This window comes from Ascaphus truei, chromosome 10, assembly GCF_040206685.1.
Source record: "Ascaphus truei isolate aAscTru1 chromosome 10, aAscTru1.hap1, whole genome shotgun sequence".
In the NCBI taxonomy this organism is placed as follows: domain Eukaryota; kingdom Metazoa; phylum Chordata; class Amphibia; order Anura; family Ascaphidae; genus Ascaphus; species Ascaphus truei.
Window position 1 is genome coordinate 19,543,916 of NC_134492.1, and position 17,420 is coordinate 19,561,335.

At 42.4% G+C, this 17,420-nt stretch overlaps 1 protein-coding gene across 2 annotated transcripts in view; it reads left to right on the plus strand.

Annotated features, from left to right (window-relative positions):
- The window catches only part of PTPRF (protein tyrosine phosphatase receptor type F), a 534,777-nt gene that overhangs the window by 118,442 nt on the left and 398,915 nt on the right, over positions 1 to 17,420 (plus strand). For both annotated transcript variants that reach the window (XM_075616080.1, XM_075616081.1), the window contains exon 2: positions 106 to 166. The gene's annotated coding sequence lies outside the window, so the exon portion shown is untranslated. The remainder of the gene's footprint in view (positions 1 to 105; positions 167 to 17,420) is intronic.

Consider the following 17,420-nt stretch of genomic DNA (forward strand, 5'->3'; position numbering starts at 1 on the left):
TTGGGTCAATTCTTTTAAATGGGGGCAGTATAGTCATGTACCATATGGTCAATGTGCTTCACAGCATTGATCTCTGAATTAAAAGGCTCTTCTCTCTTTTACCAGGGTTAAGACTTAACGAGAACTCTTCTAATTAAGACAGACTCATCGACACTGTCAATGTGAGGTAGGTGATTCCCCACCCCCCCTCCCACTTGCTATAATGTGTTTCTTATTATAAACATGATGTATAATACTGTAACTAGTGTCCAGTTTAAAACAACAACTTCTGCTTGGGGTCACAACTCTTACTAAACACCTGCGAGATGCGCTGCTATTTTGACCCCGATATGTATTTCTTTTACCTATTTTTGATGGGGTAGAAATGTTCCCTCTCCTATGACAGTTCTTCCAGCCAGAAGTTGCTGTGCGAGGTTTGTTTCCATTTATTCGCCGAATATGAAAGAAGAGAAAAAGAGAGAGAAAACAATTCTTGGCTGCAGTACATGGACACTGCATTAAAGTTTGATTTACTGTTACTGACAGGACTATTTCAATTGTGCTCATACAGTTTGACAACTAACATGCTGATGGTTTGGCGGTAGGGAATTCTGAAATGTTTAAAGATTCTGTAGCAGCCTCACATATAGATGGCTGGAAGGGGATTAATAAAAGAGAGAATGTATGGTGACGTGCGCATGGAGCCTGTGCCAGGGTGAAAATGGGACTCTTTAAAATGTCACCTACATATTTTCCAGCTCAGTATAAAGCTGTGGCTTTTTCCTCACTTGTTAACCCTACTTGAAACCCTTCTGCTTTTTCACCGATATTATTCATGTTCCTTTCAGCACTGTTACCTGCAGAAACTATAACAGGAGCGGCCAACTCCAGTCCTCAAGGGCCACCTACAGGCCAGGTATTAGGGATATCCCTGCTTCAGCTGAATCTGCGGCTCAGTCATTCTGATGGAGCCACCTGTGCTGAAGCAGGGATATCCTGAAAACCTGTTGGTGGCCCTTGAGGGCTGGAGTTGGCTACCCCTGAACGATACAATGATCATTATAGAAATACATCCAGTTTTAATCCACTTGCAGAAAGAAACCTTGTGTGATTGGTTGATTATTTGTGTAGCATACAACCACATGGAGTGTTTGCAAATAGAATATTTCTATATACCTGTGCAGTATAAATACAGATATTTTAGTATGTTGAGATTATGTAAAACAACCTTACCTGCTGGACACAACCTTACCTGCTGGACTCTCTCTGCCTGCTTTCAACCTACCTTATCTACAAGTCTTCAAGACCCATTAAAAAAAAAAACACCTTCTTACACCTTGGGGATCTTTGGTAGCTTGTGACTCGTCTCAAAGAAATCTCAGTTTACATTAATTACATTCTACCTTGAGTCTTCCTAACTATGGGCTCCAGTCTCTGCTGATATAATTGTGAGGCTCAGGCTTGTTGGTGTTTTAGTAGAAATCCTTTCCATATTTTCATCCTAGCGGCAGGCAACATTCAAGTTATTCTCTCTACTTCGTTTAGGGCATAAATAATACTTTTGAGGGGGGGAATAACGGGCTTTATAGTTGTGATGTATGCACACAATAATATAAACACCTGATATGCACCCATGAGTATGTTTGTATTTGGCTATCTTGCACTGCTCTGTTAACCGTGTATATGTGAAAATGTATCTCACTGTATTGCAACAAAGTCTGCTAATAAATAAAGGTTTAAAAAAGAAAGAATGCCTTAATTAAATCTTTTAATAGTTTCAGTCCAGGTCTCCAGAATCGTCTTAAAGGCCCCCAAGCACAACAAAGTATTGCACTTGCATATACTAAGAGAGTGATGTATCAAGGCAAATTTGGAGCAAGACTGAAGCAAATTGCATGATTTCTTCTATTGTGTCACTTTGTATTAAGGTCTTTGCTCCAAGTTGTGGGCGTGTTTTCCGCGTGTGATTTAGGGATTTGTGTATCACAGCAGTCAGAACTCTGCATCTCCATCCGTCCCTTTTCTGATCTTGTGTTTGCATCAAAACTCCATCAGATCTGAGGTGGCATAAACCTTTCTGGCTAACAATTTGTGTAACGTCTAGGAAACGTTTATACATTTGATGCAAACTGAAGCAGAAAATGGAGCATTGAATCAAAACAAACTTCTATTCACAATTATGTTATCTTCCTACATACTGCTTAGATTGCAAGCTCTTTGGTACAGGATTTCCTTATACCTAATGTTTACTGTTATGTTTGGTGCACATGCAGTAACAATGTGTTGTATTATAATTCCCTGTAGTGCAATATCCCGATCGGCACTATTGTGCTTTAATGAAAAAACCCCATTGGCTTTGTAGATAGAAAGGGTTTTCCATAATGCAAGAGAGAGAGACAGAGACACACACACACACACACACACAGACACAGAGATAGAGACACAGAGACAGAGATCCATTTCCAGACGGGGGTGAGAGAGAGACAGGAATCCCCGCTACAGACGGGGGTGAGAGAGAGACAGGAATCCCCGTTACAGACGGGGGTGAGAGAGAGACAGGAATCCCCGTTACAGACGGGGGTGAGAGAGAGACAGGAATCCCCGTTACAGACGGGGGTGAGAGAGAGACAGGAATCCCTGTTACAGACGGGGGTGAGAGAGAGACAGGAATCCCTGTTACAGACAGGGGTGAGAGAGATTTTCAAATGCAATAAGTGTCGCCAGTTGTATATATTTCCCCTCAAACATCCCTCTAAATAAATTACAGAGCTCTCTCTATCTATCTCTCTGTCTCTTTCTTCTCTGTGTCTCTGTCTCTCTGTCTTCCGTCCGGAAATGGATTGCTGCATGTCAAGACAAAAAGTTTGATATTGAGGATTGGGCTTTTTGAGACTGATCTGCAGACCAAAGGAACCGGCAGATCCAAATCCGCAGAAAAAAAAGCTAATCTCTAATGGCACGGCGGCGCCCACAATGTACTCAGCGTTTTACAACAGAGACAGTACAGTACATTACAATACAATAAGTGCAAAACAAAATCAGACAATAGGAAAGGAAATTTCTTCCCCCGCAGAGCTTACAATCTAAGTGATATGTTGGGAGACTTAGAGACAGCAGATGAGGGAATAAGTGCAATAGAGTGACTTTAAAACTTTAAAGAACAAAAATAGATTTTCATTTTTTTAGTAACGTCTGTGGGTGTTGATTTTCCTGAGTAATCACCATTACTAGTTTCATTGTGTCCTACACAGGACGTAGACACATTGTACAGTACTGTACAGAACCTGCTCCAGTGAGTTCAGATTATTGTAAAATCAATGTGTGTCGCTAAGTGGGACCTGGGCTTTAAAACACAGCATATTTTATGTAGATGCATGAATAGGAAGGAAAAACATTGCATGTTTGCTGACCAAACCTGCTCATTATTTTAGCAAATTACAGCTGGATTTTCCTTTGAGGGAAAATGTGAGCCAGTTATTGCAGCCAATTATGTTTGTAACAATTCCAAATGAGATTTTCACTGCTATCTCTTCAGAAAAGATGGATACTCAACATAGACACACGCAGGAGGTAAGAGGCTTATTGCCCCATATTTTGGGGCACTGAGAATATTTGTTTTAAGTGGCTGTTACCATTATTTAACGCCAATGCACAGGCACAATACTACTTTATTAACAACACTTTGACCAATGGTTAGGAGATGACACCAGAGTCAGTGAAGTGGATGCAATTGAATTTTGCCCAGATGGCAGACAGCATCCTTCCCCCAGTAATGCTTTTGGCTGCACATTTTTATTTGTATGGAAAGTATAGGCCGTTACACAATGGCTGATCTCCTGTACTTAGTATGGTAATGGAAGAAATACTTAATGCAGGTAGCTAATGCTACAGTATATAATGGACTACTAACTGTGGCTTTTTATGTTTGTGAAATACTAAAACATGTCACTTTTAAAAGCAAATGTAAAAGGCAGGCTGAGTCAGGCTTCCCTATGCTGAGCACTGAACGTACAGTATCCTTAGCTCTGTTTGGAAACGAGAGTTCAGTTGCTGACGGAAAAAAACCTTCCTGGTACAATTTTCAGGATGGGGATTTTGCTGCCACTTTGGGTAATGTGTGAAATATGCGCCTTCTTGAGTGTTTGAAAAGGCTTTTCATCTTTCTTTTTTTTTTTTAATAATCAGCTTAGCTACAGAAACAAAAACAAAAATCCAAACAACAATATGCACTTCATTTGGAGACCCTCCCATCGGAGGGATTAGGGGAACTGATGTTCCTGCTGAAACCAAGGCTCCAGAGAGGGATTTGTTGCCTGCGCTGGTTTTGGAGACGTGTCGGGAGTTGGTGACAATGAAATTAGATCTAAAAAAATAAACAGCAAGAAGAATGACATCATTAAATTCTGAAAATTGAGTTGCTTCAAATCAAGGCGTCGTAATCCTTGAGCAAATTGTATTAACCAGGAGCATGTTTGTTTTATTCCTAGCTGGCCAAATAACTTGAGATCTCCTACCTTACATGATGTCCTGGGGCTATGATGTGAGCCAGGCAGTCGGTAGATACGACACTGAGCTAAATATACCTCTCAACCCTCCTGGGTCTCAACACAGGCCCTGATTTATTCCTGCAGTTGCCACCTTTCAAATCCCTTCCTCATTTGTAATAACACGGTGTACAAGCAAAATGGTACCATGTAACTGTCTGTTTTGGTCCCTTCCCTATAGTTTTTTTTTAATGGTTTTAGAATCTCTCTGCATCTCTGTAGCTTAGGCCTTCTCGGGGGTGTTTCACAAATCAAAACACTCCTGCAATATGCTGCTATACAGAACCTTGTTCTAGACACAAATGCTGATGAATTCCAGTCCCGGACTCGGTGCTTTGAGGTTAATCGGGTTTCCGATGTGCATTTTGCGGGAATGAATCAGTCATCTTTGGTTGAGATGAAAAAGGAAATTCAAATATTTGATTCACACATAGAAGAAGCTTCATGCAGACCAGTGTCCCGGTTGGTTTCAAGTGAGCTACTGCTGCTTATCTGAAATTGAGAAAATTAGCACACCGACTTGTTTGCTAACCTGTTGCATTTATTGTAAAGGAATAAAAAAGCCTTCACAAATATTAGCCCTGCAGTAAAATTCTCATGTTTGCAGAGGCCAGAGGGGACTTGTAACGTGTTTCATTACAAGGGCACAAATCATTGTGTTTTGTGATCCCCGTGGGAAATGGATTGCCCGTTTTAAATGCTCTCTCGTAAAGCTGGTAACGAAGCAAAGTGTGACCTTGAAGGCACAATAACATTTGTGGACAACAACCAAGAGATGGCTAATTCAGGGCAATTAAGAAATTACTTCTTGCGTAAGACCTTCAGACAGCAATATAAATAACTCTTGTCGAGCCTTCCCAACAGCACAAGATTAATTTTGTACCGTGGAAAGTGGATTGCAAGTATTAGAGACAGGTTAATGACAATCTTCCCCTGTAAACTGTTTTCTTGATCTGGGTGATGGGTTTAGCTTTTGCTTTCTAATTAGTTCAGATAAGACTTTGATCTCTGCATGAAGGAGAGTGATATGGTTTAATTTCAAGGTTTCCAATGCCAATCCAAGCTCAACTCACTGTTTGCTTGCATCTTGAAGGGCATAGGATCACAGACCTGGAAGACCTACTTTCTCCCTCTACATAAAATGCAGTCATTATTATGCAGATGCTAATAATTGTACGTATTAGTATTATTGTGTCTTCAAAATGCTTTATAGTCTTCTGATCCATTTTCCTGGAATCCTCCTCCTTTAAATGTACACGCTGCATTGTACAGCAGTGTTGAGAAAGACAGACTGTACTATTCCAGCTGACTAAATCTCATTTTACTTAATGAAGAGATGTTAAAAAAAATTCAAATAATTGTTAATACTCCTCCACATGTATTACAACTTATTTTATAAATACTGGGGCATATGTATCAAGGCAAATGGTGAGCAACTCTGGGGCAAAAGACACCGTATGTATCAAAGAAAAAAATCCTAGTCTTTTAAATGGGATTTTCTCCTTTGATACATATGGTGCACATTCTTTGTCCCATAATTGCTCCACTTTTGCCTTGATACATATGCCTCATGGACTCCAAAAAGTGCATTTAAACACAACCTCCAAAAGACAATACAGAAAGCCAATTTTGGAGAGTTAGTCTCCTGTCTGTTATAACCATTTGTTAGAGATCTGCGTATCACACCGAATTAGTGTGTGAAGGCCGGCCCATGCATTGTCTTTATTAAAGTTATGCACCTTCTCTGGGAACGAGATTTAGGGGTTGAAAATGCATGGTGGTTTTAGTAGTACTTGAATATGACAATACATTTTACTTCTATCTTGTGGTGCGTACATTAGAGTTTTTGCCGCAGAGGAACATAGGAAAGGGCGAATCTTTTCAATGTTACGGAGGTAAAAACATTGTAAAGATACGCCTTTTCCTCTGTCCCTCTACTGCTAAAACCCCAACACAAGCCCTCATTCTCTCCCGTCTCTACTATTGTAACCATCTACTGTCCAGCCTTCCTGCCTCTCACCTGTCTCCCCTACAATCTATCCAAAACGCTGCTGCTAGAATCACTGTACTCTCTCCTAAATCTGTCTCAGCGTCTCCCCTGCTGAAATCCCTCTCCTGCCTTTCTATCAAATCCTGTATTACTTACAAAATTCTACTCCTCGCTTTTAAGGCTATACACTCTTTTGCCCCTCCTTACATAAACCTTGCATAAACCCAAAGCCATCGTTCTTACAGAAACATGGCTATCCCCTAAAACCCCTGATGCAAATATTGCCATTTAGGGATACTCCATTTTTAGGAGAGATAGGTCAAAGAGAGGAGGAGGGGTGTTATTTTATATTGCAGACACATTACAATTTACACTGTTAAATTGCCCACCAAGCCCACCCTCTTTTGAAATTCTAGTTGGCAAAATCTGCCTCCCCTTTTCTAAGCCCATCTTGCTTGCTGGCATCTACCGCCCCCCTAAAGCCCCTCTACAATCCTTGACTGATATCACCCAATTTCTTGGCTCCATTTCCTCTCTGAATGAGAAGAGTGAGCTGCTAGTTCTTGGGGATTTCAACTTCAATTGGCTTGACCCTAAAAACCACAAAATCCAGATACAACTCAAGTCACTTAACCTATCGCAACTCATTTCCCAACCCACACGGATAAACCTGAAATCGCATAACCATTCCTTGCTAGACTGGATTCTCTCCTCAAACCCCAGCAGAATCCAATCCTCTGGCATCCTTCCTGATATTTTCAGTGACCATGCAATAGTGTACTGTGTAAGGAAAATTAAACCGCCCCATTCAAGCCCTAAAGTTCTCCTCACTAGAACATTTAAAAAGTTTAACCCACAACAGTTTCTAGATGACCTTACCAACTGCCCATGGCACAGAATCGATTTAATTCCCGACCCTGATTCTGCGCTCGACTATTTCCAATCCGAGTTCTTAAAACTCTGCGATACCCATGCTCCACTACGCAAAATAAGGGTACGGGGGGCCCACCTTCCATGGGTTACACCTGACCTTATAGCACTCTACCAGTTCAGGGATGCCTTGTGGAAAAGCTACAAAGTAACTGGCACTACCAAGGATCTCAATCACTACAGATGCATGCGGAACATCTGCACAAGGCAAACAAGGCATGCAAAAGCACAATATTACTCTGACAATCTCCACCAGAATACATCAAACCCAGCTAACTTCTGGAAGGTTATCAACCATATATTCCAGCCTCCTAACCATCAACAACCAAGTAATATCACTAAGGGGGATATTACTATGACAAACCCCACTGACATTGCAAATGCATTCAATGATTACTTTGTGGGGTGTGCCACTAACTTATTAGCGAAACGCAGCACACACCCCAAACATGAATCTCATCCTGGGAGTATCCCTACAGTCCCACCCCCTCCCAACACTGCCCACAATTTTCAATTTGGCCCAGTATCTGAAGAGGAGTTTATACAAGCGCTCCTCAAACTAAAACTAAGCAGCCAATGTGGACCCGACTTACTACAATCTAGGTTCCTACGACTTGGTGCCCCAGCCATTGCCAAACCAATTGCGTCCATAGTCAACTCTATCCTGTCTGCAGGCCATATCCCTAAGACCTGGAAAACTGCCAGAGTTGTCCCAATCTTCAAAAGTGGGGACAAAAACACTGTCTCAAACTACAGGCCAATCTCACTTCTCCCAATTCTATCCAAAGTCATGGAAAAATGTGTCCACTCCCAATTAAGCGATTTCTACACCAAGACAAATTTCCCTAGCCAATTCCAATCTGGATTTCGGACCAAACACTCCACCGTAACTACCCTGCTAAAAGTTTGCAATGAAATCCAGTGTGGAATGGAACGGGGACAACTCACTGGTGCAGTATTCCTAGATTTTGCAAAGGCTTTTGACACAGTCGATCATGCTATCCTGCTTAACAAACTCCAGAGCTCTGGAATAGGGAAACATGCTTTAAACTGGTTTCAGTCCTACCTATCAAGAAGATCCCAACATGTGTCCATCTCAGGCTCTAACTCCAACCCCCTGGATATCACCTGTGGTGTCCCGCAAGGTTCTGTTCTGGGGCCCCTACTCTTCTCAGTGTTCATTAATGATCTTCCCACAGCTTGTAAGGAAGCCTCAATACACATGTATGCAGATGACACAATCCTATATGCACACAGTCATAGCCTCTCTGACCTTCAACATATACTTCAGTCTGACTTTTTGAGACTCGAAAACTGGATTTCCCAAAACAAACTGTTTTTAAACACTGACAAGACTGTAACAATGGTATTTGGGACCAAGACTAAATTTGTAAAGCTTCCAGTGACTGAGCTCCTGATTAGAACCAACGCTAAAACCACCCTAACACCTGTCACTAGTTTTAAATACCTGGGCTTATGGTTTGACTCCCACTTAACATTCGGGATGCACATTGATACCCTGACAACCAAGACCTATGCCAAACTAGGGGTACTTTACAGGAACAAATCCTCCCTAAGCCTCCTGGTCAGAAAGCGTATCGCACAGCAGATGCTAATGCCAATTATTGACTATGGAGACATAGTATATGGCTCGGCTCCTCAAACCCACCTTAGCAAACTTGACACCCTCTACAATTCAATTTGTCGTTTTGTTCTCTAATGCAACTACAACACACATCACTGTGAAATACTCAAAGAATTAGATTGGTCAACACTAGAGTCTAGGCGCAAAGTTCACCTTTCCTATCTTGCCTTTAAATTCTTCATGGGCAAGCTACCCAGCTACCTGAACAAGCTCCTCACCCCTACCACCTGCAGCACTTATCACCTGAGATCAGACTCCAAAAGACTATTCATGGTCCCAAGGCTCAACAAAGTATCCGGATGTTCCTCCTTCTCCTTCCGTGCACCCCAAAACTGGAACAACCTACCAGAGACTCTCACATCCACCACCAGTTTAAGTTCTTTCAAATCTAAGGCTGTCTGACATTTTAACCTGGTCTGTAACTGTTTCATACGCTCATAATATATATTTTCTTTAACTGTGCACGCAATGTCTTGTATATAATGTATACCCTGTTCATTTATGTACTTGTAACCATGTACTATTTGTTTTACTCCGTGCCCAGGACATACTTGAAAATGAGAGGTAACTCTCAATGTATTACTTCCTGGTAAAATATTTTATAAATAAATAATAAATAAATACATCTAGCCCTGTTATATTATTATGCCACGTGAAACGCTATGTACCTGGATCAGGGCCAGCTGGGAATATTGCGGGGCTCGGTACAGAGAACTGCTGCAGGGCCTCTTACATTCTACTTCACGATGTATTCCTGCCGTGTCCCTCATTCTGGCGCCGTGACGTCAATTGGCATCGTATTGCCATGACAATGTGACATCATGTGATGTTGCGACGTCATGCAACGTTACATTGTCATGGCAATGCGGCTCTACATGGCATCCCGTTGTCATAAAAACGTGACACCACATTGTCACGTGACGCCCCATTGTCAGGGCAATGCGACATCACGGCACCATGACGGTGGACACTGAAGAAACAGTTTAATTGTTCTGGGGAAGAGCACTGGGCCTCTGTAACTGTGGTCTCGGTGCAATGGCACCGATAGCACCGCCATCACGCCATCCCTGACCTGCATGGTGCTATATTAAAGAAAGATATACATATGTAGCCTAGTGCTCCCGGCTACTTATTTCTCTGGCTCCAACACTGTAAGTCCTGATAAGGAGCAGGCATTGTTGGGGATAAGTTCCTCATAACATGAGTCATCCTGTGTGTTCACCATGAGGTTGATAATTTGTTGCGGTCTATAAGTGCTAACTGGGATCATTGGAGCATGTGACCCTGGGGGTGGGTTTTCCTCGGGGGGTGCTGCCCTCTTACCGGGCCCGAGGAGTGGGACCCTCCCCTGGGGTATATAACATGGATCCTGCTAAATTTAGAGTGTTCTATGTGGAGTTCCAGATAGCCTCTCCTAGGGAGGTGGTTGAATACCCCTTACCCCATCAGGGGGTAAGGAGCTAAGGATAGGTTCTTGGGGCCTCAAGCTCCTTCAGCTGATTCCAGGGATGGATCCTGCGAGCTAGGCTCTGATCCAGAATGATACATGCAAGCTGCGAGGGATAGGAGAGAGAACTGCTGATGATGATTGTACCTCTCTTGTATGGGAGATGAGATGTCTGTTTGCTGAATAAAGAACCCAAGTTGTACCATCACTGGCGTGTGTTCTATGTGAGGAGAATTACCCTTGTTTCTAATAGGGTCCCTACAGGATGGAGGCGCTGCACAGCGGGAGAGAGAAATGCTGAAAACCTGTCCTGTTGCTACTCCCAAACACCAACAGCGGAAACACAGCCTTCTGTACACCTGCAGGTTAGCACCACATACACCAGGTACCTGCAAATCTCCCTTAAGGGGGAGCGGGGGGGGGTGCTACACATACATACAACAAAAATAAATAACAGTGCTAATAGATATATATAAAAATGTATCCAATCAATATAAATTATATATCAACATTTTCTAAAGTCCTAGTCATTTGCAAAAGGATACAGGATGGCTGGCCCAGGTGTGGTTTGGGGTCTGTGCAGCTTCAAAGGCTATACAAAGGCAGCTCAGTATATTAAAACTCATTAAAAATGACGCCAAGAGTTTAATAAAAAATAGTAATAATGTGCTAAGTATTATCTAATACTACAGAACTGAATTATTTAAAACAAAACACACATGTAGGACATTGCTTGAATTGCTCCTTTAACTCATGTACATCTTGGGGACTGGGTATCGCAGTGGCTTGGTACTGGAATAATGAACCGTTGTCTTTTAGGTCACTGGCTAAAAATGCACCTTGTAATCAAATCGTTCATGTGAATCATGCCTGAAGGAGAAGGATCACATTCTCGTCTCTTCATATAAACCATATTGAAAGGGCAAGTTTGGTAGGAGTATCTACACGATGAATGGAAGAGTGAGCTGCTGGTAATGCTCCACCGACAGTTTGGAGTTTAAGGACTTAACCATTTTTGATATTGCTACAGTAGTTATGCATTGTATTTTTTTTTGTTCAAATATTTTATTGGTTAAACAAAAGATAAACAACATCTCACGACATTGATATAAAACATAATACAATATACTTTCAGTAAATATGGGGGTACAAAGAAAACATAAAATAATACTTAATAACACCTTATCAATATTGTATAATTCACTGGGTGTATCGATTTCCTGCTAGCTGATGATAAAGTCAAGCTAGCGCTGTCCAGTGGATGTCCTATAGGAAAGTCGAAGAAGAAGAAAATAAAAGAGAAATATGAAGGGGGCGGAGTTCGGAGGAGTAGTCAACCCCCTTGTTTCTCCGCCACTGCCAGGGCTGTCTTCAAACAAGAACCTCATATTTCTCCATTTTATCCTCTGTGAATTGGTGTCACAGTCCTTGACTGTCAGGATTAGTCAATTTGGTTTAGACCAGTTCACTGTCCCAACCCTGGGTCCCACGTTCTATAAAATTCATCCTTTGACTGCTTCAAAAAAGCAGTAATTTTCTCCGTCAGCATCACCTTGTTGATCCGTTTCTCAACAGTTTGTCTAGAGGAGGGGGGGGGGGGGCTATTTTCTTCCACGGCGCATCTCGCTGCCGTCAGAATAATTTAGATCAGCCTTCTCATTGGGCGACCAATATCTTCAACCGGCTTTGCCAACAAAAAGGTCAATGGGGATGGACAAGTCCGTTATTTCTTTAATAATAGTTTGGATAGTGATCCAGTATTTCTGTATCGCCAGGCATGTCCACCAGATATGAACCATATCACCCCTTTGCCCGCAACCCCTCTAACATACATCAGACACCGAGGGTAGATTTGTTTCAATCGAGTTGGAGTGAAGTACCAATAAAATAGGATTTTATATATATTTTCTTTTAAAGTAGTACATATGGAGGTTTTTGCAACAAACTCCCAAATATCCCCCCAATAATTTCTGTCGATTTCTATGGTTAAGTCAGCCACCCATTTGAGCATATAGTCATGATCAGGCGAATCAACCGAGGCCTCCATTCCCGCATATATTCTAGTAATTAAATCTTTTTGATTATTATCTCTCCTACACAGTGCCTCAAAACCGGTAAGAGTAGTGAATTCTAATTTCGGGGAAATTTTGGGGCGAAAATGTCTAATGTGGAGATATTTAAAGATGTTCAAATCTGGTGCTTCATACCTGATTCGGAGGACCTGGTAGCTGGAAAATTTCCCATTGTCTAGTAGATCAGCAATTACTCTAATACCCTTTGCTTTTAATTGATCAAATTGTTTGTAGTCACATCCTGGAAGGAAGTTAGGATTATCGAAAAGTGGGGTGAGTTGTGACGCGGGAGACACAAGTTTAAATTTGCCCTTGGATTTGGTCCAGATCTCCCAAGTGAATCTCATCGCGCCCAGCTCAAACACTTTTGCTTGAATATCCCTCTTATCAGGAGCCCAAAGAGATATTAGCAGAGAAGGTGTTTTAGCTTTTTGGGATTCTATGGCCAACCACCAGTTTTGAGTTGGGTCTGCATTCCACACTACCACCCGCCGTAATTGGGCGGTGTAACAGGGGAGTAATCCCTGTTCAAGTAATGTGCCTTTAATCTAGCAGTGTGGTGGTTAACTGCTGGTAGTCAATTAATAAACACCACCTGCCTGATTTAGATTGCTTACAAATGCCTGTCTGTTGAGACAGGAAGTGACTCCTTTGCTCACTTGTGAGCTGACCTTTGGAGACAGAGCAGGGGTTCTTGAGTCTCCCAGGAGAGACTGACCAAGAGAACACAGATCTCTGGAGCTGACCATGTCTTGAGCTCTGCCAGAAGACACAGCAGAGCTGATTTCAAGACACAGGGAAAACTACTAAACCTGAAGCTGACACACCCTGAGGGAAGGGAGCTGAACCAGGAACTGAGAAGATTTTCCCTCCAAGAAACAGATAAGACTTTCATTCTTAAGAGACTTCTTATATCTGCTTATTTCATGCTATGTGTTTGGGGCTGGGAGAAATGCTTGACTAAGGGAGATGTGAATTAATTGCATAGTGTTTCACTAGAAATACTCCCAAGTGAATAGAAGCTTTGTTTCCCCCCCCCCCGTGTTTGGATGATTTCCTGATGAAAAGGAAAAGGCACAATAAAGCCTTATTATAATTTCACCTTATAAAAGTCTCCAATTGTGTACCTCTGTGAACGTCCGTCTACAGGCGGCCTGATAGTATTTTGAGATATCTGGGACACCCATACCCCCTTCTGGGTCTTTTGCACTGCCAAATAAAATGAAATATTCTATTTTGTAGATTTTTCAATTCGGATCCAGGGATATGGACCGGGAGAATCTGAAAATGATATAGTAATCTAGGGTATATCTTAACTGATACACTTCTCCCAATCCATGACACCTGGCATCCTTCTCACTTTGCCAGATCCTTTTTGATCTTATCAAACAGGGGTGAGTAGCTGCTCTGATATAGAGAGTGGTTATGTCTGGTCACATTAACTCCCAGATATTTCATGTGCGAGGAACTCCATCTATAATTAAAATTCAGTTTTAGTAATTTAATCTCCAGATCTGAGAGATTCAAATTTAAAGCTTCTGATTTATCATTATTAATTTTATATCCTGAGATTTTCCCAAAGCCTGGCAATGCTTTTTGAAGATTGGGTAAAGAGGTCTGGGGATTAGCTAAAGTCAGAATAATATCATCAGCGAATAATGACATTTTATCATTTATTTTTCCAATTACTATACCTTGTATATTAATATTTGTTCAAATATTGGCAGCTAGTGGTTCAATCGTTAGAGCAAAAAGAAGAGGGGACAGTGGGCAACCCTGTCTCGTGTACCATTTTTTATTTTAATCGGATCCGGGTTATTCCCTGGTAGCTTAACTAGAGCTGTCGGATTTTGATAAAGTACTCAGACTCCTTCTAGAAAAGAATCTTTAAATCCAAATTTCTGTAGTGTTTTATCTAGGAATACCCAATCTATTTTGTCGAACGCCTTCTCTGCGTCCAGACTTAACAGAATGGCTTTGATTCCAGTAAGGTGAACATGGTCCACTATATTTATTATTTTCCGGGTGTTATCTGACGCTTGTCTACCGGACACAAATCTAACTTGGTTGATATGTATCAATCTGGGAAAGATAGGGTTTAATCTGTTCGCCAAGATTTTGCTATATAATTTCAGATCATTATTTAACAAAGAGATTGGGCGATAACTACCAGATTATGCATTGTATTTTAAGTGTAATTCCATGTAGCAGCAAACACTGCAGTCGCCCTCAGCAATATATCATATTCTCTAGTATTGTAATGGACATTTTATAATTTAAAACCAGATCAGATTTACAAATGTGAAAATGTGTTAAAGCTCAATTACAAATCCCACAGAATATAAAATATATTATACCAGCTCAGAGCTCATACATGTCACCACTCCTTAACCGGCTCAAAAGGAGAGCTACTTTATGTAGTGTATTTACAGTGGTACTCAATCTCTTTTCATACCTTTCAAGGGCGATGGACTTCATGCAGGCTGGGCGTGTAAGCAACAATGTTACGAGATGGGCGCCAAGAACCTCTCTCTTTCAAACAGATATGCTTTATTTACATTTGGCATCATACAGTCATCATCTTTGGGTACAAGTGCAGCATCCCCAAAGAGGCACTTTTCTTGTTACCAATGCTATGGTGCTTATTCTGTCAATCCCTTGCAAAGTGGGGTGTTTTCCTACTCCCACTGGGACCCTGTGGCAGGGGTGCACCCTCTCTCAGGGACCATCACCTTGTACATGACCCTCCTAGTCCCTACCTTTTGGATGTAGGTGTGCTTATGGACTTGTTGCTACAGCAGCTCCCATCATGTCCTCAGAAGTCCATGTTTGAGGGAACTCCTATTACGGACATGGCGCATTCCCACTTTATCTTTCGGGAACCAGACTCAGCTCCATATCATGGCTCTATTTCTAATAAGGGTCACATTCCCTATCTATCAAAACAATGAAGCAACAGTTCTCTTACAACTCTATGTTAACTATACACAGTGAGGTTCCTCTTTCTTCATCTCCAAGGAACCTGAGTTCCAGAACCACCACTCCACTATATATACCCCCTAGTGATGTTACTATCACCAGTGGTGGGATTCAAATATTTTAGCAACCAGTTCTTTCTCACCTTACCACCCTTTCATAGCGAAAAATCACCATCATAGCTTCTCCCCCTCATCATCATCAGCTTCTCCCCCTCATCATCATCAGATCTCCCCCAGTCGCCCTCATCATCAGATCTCTCCCAGTCCCCCTCATCATCATATCTCCACCAGTCCCCTCATATCTCCGCTAGTCCCCCCAATCCCCCTCAGCATCCCTCTCACATCTCCCCCAGTCCCCATCACATCTCCCCCAGATCTCTCCCTCAGATCTCCCCCTCACATCTCCCTCAGATTCCTCCCTTACATATCCCCAAGATCTCCCCCTCACATCTCCCTCAGATCTCTCTCTCATCTCACCCAGATCTCTCCCTCATAACTCCCCCAGATCTCTCTCACATCTCCCCCAGATCTCCTTCACATCTCCCCCAGATCTCCTCCTCACATTTACCCCAGGTCTCCCCCTCAGATCTCTCTCACATCTCCCCCAGATCTTTCACTCACATCTCCCCAGATCTCTCTCTCAGATCTCCCATCGCCCCTAGATCTCTCCCTCACATCGCCACCAGATCTCCCCCTCACATCGCCCCCAGATCTCCCCCTCACATCTCCCCCTCACCTGTCCGGATGGCAGACGGCATCTCCCAGCATGCTCTGGCATCGCATGTTCCCCCTGCAAATCTTCTCAATATGGCTGCGCGGCCACGACGTCACGTAGCGTCCCATTGCCATAGCAATGGGGCATCACGTGATGCGGGTACATCACATGATATTCCCGTTGGCATGCCAACAAGGCGCCATTTGACGCAGCGCAGCCATATTGAGAAGATATGCAGGGAAAAGATGCCGGGAGATGCTGGTAGACGCCACCCGCCGCCCGGACAGGGGAGAGAATTAAGCACGGGTTCGGCGAACTTGTGAAATTTTAGTAACAGGTTCGCACGAACCGGTGCGAACCGGCTGAATCCCACCACTGACTATCACCCTGGATACAAGGGGCAGGGGTAACATTCTGCAGAGTCATCCTGCATTAACCCATAACTTAACCTCCTAGGTAAACTAGTAGGCGCAGTAGAAGGGCTACATAGATATAGGAACTAATGTCCAATGTTGCAGTAATGAGGGCTTAGGCCAATATGCAATAAAAAGTGTAAGCCTTAAAGCTGCAGTTCAGTCTTTTTTTTTTTTTTTTAATTTATTTTTTTACTTCAATAGTTTTATGTGTGCAATCTCTAATTACCTAAAGAACTGTATAGCTGCAGGTCAATTCGTTCTCCATATATTGATAGGTCGAAATTTGGTGACATAATTAGTGAAGGGATCTGTTTATATTCTGCTTGTCTGTCAGTGGAAGCTCATTAATATTCATGAGCAATCCTGCACTGACATGTGCTAGAGGGAGGGCAGGGCTGACAAAGGGGTGTGCCAGGGCTTGTGACAGGACATGAAGGGGCAGTGCCTTAGCAAATGGCTGTTAAAATAGAATACAAGAAAATTGGTCTTTAAAAGTTGTTCTTACTACAGAACTGATTTATTAAAAAAAAACACACATGCAGGATATTGACTGAACTGCAGCTTTAATTAAACCAAAAACTGCAGCGCTGCAAAGCAATCCGGTGACGTCATCATAGCGACGTCGCCGTGCTACATGTGAATATGCCAAAGAGATTTGTAGCGCTACTGCAGGGAAACATGGGCAGATTGGTTGATGATGCACT